At 43.2% G+C, this 3,988-nt stretch overlaps 2 pseudogenes; both read left to right on the forward strand.

The window, feature by feature from the left end:
* The first annotated feature begins 244 nt into the window (after window positions 1-244).
* LOC114205437 (small nuclear ribonucleoprotein Sm D2 pseudogene) lies at window positions 245-573 on the forward strand (annotated as a pseudogene).
* Window positions 574-1,154: 581 nt separating this feature from the next.
* Window positions 1,155-2,917, forward strand: LOC114205438 (serine/threonine-protein kinase MARK2 pseudogene; annotated as a pseudogene).
* The last annotated feature ends 1,071 nt before the right edge of the window (window positions 2,918-3,988 follow it).

A 3,988-nucleotide genomic window follows, 5' to 3' on the forward strand; every position in this document is an offset into this window, starting at 1 on the left:
TAGATAACAGTCTGGCAGTTCCTTAAAAGCTTAAATATAGAGTTACCATAGGACCCAGTAATTCCACTCTTAGGTATATATCCAAGAGAAATCTGAACATATGGCCCTACAGAAACTTGTGCTTGAATGATTATAGTAGCATTGTTCATAATAGCCAAAAGGTGGAAGCAAAGCAAATGTCCATTGGGGGCAGGAGCAACGTGGAGGAGATGGCACAGATTGGGGGGGGTGCAGCCATTAGCACATGAGGCTCCTCAACAAGCCCAAGAGTGAGGTGACCCAGAGGAGCTGCAGATGTGGGAGGAGAAAAAGTTTAACACATGTCCACTTTCTGTTCTCACGTAGTGAGAGGCAAAAACCACACCCAAGTGCTCATTAACTGCCACAACAGCCAGAAGCTCTCGGCCATGTGAAAGCCTTCGGCAGGCACTGCAACATGGTGTTGGAGAATGTGAAGGATATGTGGACCGAGGTCCCCAAGAATTCCAAGGCAAGGAGTCCAAGCCAGTCAACAAAGACAGCTATATCTCCAAGATGTTCCTGAATGCGGACTCAGTCATTGCTGTCCTGTAGGACTGCTCATCGCTGTCAGAATTCCCTCCCTCCTCCTGCAAAGACCTGCCCTTTGTAATGGAAATAATAAAGATCTGTGGTTTTTTCTAAAAAAAAAAAATACTATTTAGTCATAAAGCAATAAAGTACTAATACATGCTACAATATGAGTGAACCTTGAAAATATTATGCTAAATGAGAAAAGCCAGACACAAATGACCACATATGATATGATTTCACTCATATATGTCCAGATCAGGTTAAATGTACAGAAATAGAAGGTAGATTTGTGGTAGCTTAGGCCTGGGGGTGTGTGTGTGACATGGGATTTGAGAGGGATGTGATACCTCAAAGGGCATGAGGTTTATTTTTGAGGTGATAAATATGTTTTAAAACTGATGTGATGATGGTTGTAAATATACTACAATCACTGAATTATACACTTAAATACAGGAACTGTATGGTGTGTGAATTATATCTCACTAAAGCTGTAAAAAAAAAAGTGACAAAGCCACTGTTGATCATCCTCAGACTTGTAGGTTCACTTCTTGCTATGACCTCAACAGGGGCCATTGTTTTTTCTCTAAAGCCTTATTTAGTCCATGGCTGGGCCTCAGAATGTACTATTGAGGTTTGAAGTCTTTCTAGTTCAAGGAGCTGATTTCTGATGACCTGAGAGATACTGACCAAGCTTAGCTGTTTCATCCTTCAAATACATCTCATTGGCATGGTGGGATTTTTGTCTGTTTTATTTTTTATTAATTTTTTTCTTTTTTCTTTACCTTATTTTTCTCATTTTTCTTTTCTTTTTATTCTTTTTCCTATTTTTCTTTATTTCTTTCATATTCATTTTATCATTAGTATTTTTTTGGCATTTCTGGCATTGTGTTTTGACTCCATTATAAAGATCAGTTTATCAGGTAGACTTGGAAATAATTTTCTTTTTGAATGGTTTAGACCAAACTTATCACCAACTTTCCCAATTTTAAGCCTACCTTGGGACACCTTGAGTGCAAGTCCAACAGTAAGTCCAACAACTGCAGGGCCTTTCAGCTATCTTTGCTGAGGAGGAGACCCATGTTGGCAAACACCAGTTCTTCATGACAATCTCCAAAGGTAACTTGGCCAAGCTGAAGTTGGCCTGGCACATCCTGACTGGGAAAGAGGGAGCCATGATAATCAGCTTCCAGAAAATACCCATGAAGTCAGAATCCTAAAGACTTTGAATCATCCCAACATAGTTAAAATATTTGAGGTGATCAAGACTGAGAAAATACTCTACATCATGGAGTATACTAGTGGAAGAGAGGTTTGATTACCTAGTGATTCATGGCATATGAAAGGAAAAAAGTCCTCGAGCAAATTATATTAGAAAGTGTCTGCTGTGTAGTGCTGCCACCAGAAGTGGACTATTTATAGAGACTTAAAGGCGAAACACCTGCTTTTGGGTGTTGACATGAATAGTAAGTGTGTAGACAGACTTCAGCAGTAAATTCACGTTTGGCAACAAGCTGGATACTCTCTGTAGCAGTTCCTCTTTTGCTGCTGCAGAACTATTCCAAGGCAAATCTTATGATGGACTAGAATTGGAGGTGTGGAACCTGAGGGTTATCTGATCTACAGTGGTCATCTGATCCCTGCCTTCTGATGCACAGAATCTCAAGATGCTGTGAGAGCAGGTACTGAGTGGAATATGCCATATTCCCTTCTACTTTTCCATAAAGAGTGAAAACCTGCTCAAGAAATTTTGTATTCTCAATCCCACCAAGACAGGCACTTTTGAGAAAATTATGAAAGATCTATGGACGAACGTAGGTCATAAAGATGAACTAAAGCCTATCTGGAGCTATTGCCCGACTATAATGACCCCTAGATGGCGTTAATTGGTTATGTAGAGGAAGAAATCAAGGATTCACTGATGGACCAGAAATATGAGGTGATGATCACTTATCTGCTCCTTGTACACAAGATATATGAGCTGGAGGGCTTCATCATTCCCCAAAAGCCCAGTCTGTGGCATTCCTTTCTCATCCCACGTGCTACAGTACAGCCTCTCTGCCAGCCAAGCCAGGGCTTGATCAGGCCAGTCCTGCTCTTCCCATCTCTAATTCTGAGAATACTCAGAATTGAGTATTGTAATGTATTTTGTAATGTATATTATACAATGTATATTGTAATGTAATTACAGCCTGAGGAGGACTCGGAATCAGAAGAGAAGGCCAGGAGCACACGTGCCACCTCCCTGCCTACCTGTTCTGAAGAGGGAGAAGATCACTCCTCAGAGATAACCTTTCCACCAACACAAATCAAAGCTTCAATTCCCCACTTTCGGATGGAATTGGCCAGGCCTCCATCCAGAATGTGAAGAGCCTATGCTCGGGTCTGGGGCCTCCATGGCTTCTGCTTCTGCTGCAGTTGGCTGGATTTGCTCCACCTGCTCTAGAAACCCATGACAGCCTTGGTACAGCTCAGCCAGGCCTCTGGGTGGTGCTCTGCAGACACTAAAGGTGAAGTGCCTCAGCACAGCCCTGTCAACATGTCCCTGTGGCTTCCCTCTCTGCCCACACATCAGCAACAGTGCTGGAGCCCCAAACAGGAAACGCCTTCCACACCAAGCAGTTCTGAAATGTGCATAACCACCAGAGTTTGTCCTGTGGGAAGACCCCAGTCTCTCCATAGGGCAAAAGTCAGGGCCAGCAGGGGACCACTGGTAGCTGCCTCTGCAAGTTCAATTTCAAGTTTATGGAGACATCTGTGTTTCAGGTTTACCAGAAGGAATCTGAATGAACCTGAAAGCAAAGACCTAGTGGAGATGCTCAAACTTCACATGGTGGGCCACGGGGGCAATGATAAAAGAATATCTAGAGGCCAAACGGTGCTCACTGTACATGGAGTATGAAGATCACAACCTCCGTGGAGTCTGTTGGGACATCTGTAAGGTCCTGGACACAAACAGCTGCAGTACCAGCTAAACGAAAAATATGTGCTACTCAGCATTCACAACTCCCAGGGCCTCAAGGACTACATGCAGGGGAAGATGGAGGCGTGCAAAAAGCCACAGTGATTTCTCAATGGGTTCCACTTACATGGATATCCAGCATTTCTGTGGCCTTCAAAAACATTGCCTCTAAAATAACCATGATTGTTAAAAGCCATGGAGCCACGAGGGAGACAAGATGAGAGGTAGGGTGGCGCTAGCTGCTAGGCCAGCCACTCTGCCCCAACCTAGAAGAAACTGCAGAGGTTAGATGGGTGTATTTCCCCTGGTAACCCCTCTGCTCTCTTGATTCTCCCTGTTTTGTTTGTTTTTGTTTTTCTGTTTTTCTGGGGACGGGGAGATGGTTCTGTTGAAAGAATCTCTCTTCTCTGTCCTTATGTCCTGCTTTTAGCTCCTAATGTCCGTTAGGATTTCTTTGAGCTGACTAGAATAAACCAT

Source organism: Eumetopias jubatus, unplaced genomic scaffold (assembly GCF_037043125.1).
Source record: "Eumetopias jubatus isolate StellerSeaLion01/CBP00866 unplaced genomic scaffold, mEumJub1_p1.0 scaffold_17, whole genome shotgun sequence".
Classification (NCBI taxonomy): Eukaryota; Metazoa; Chordata; class Mammalia; order Carnivora; family Otariidae; genus Eumetopias; species Eumetopias jubatus.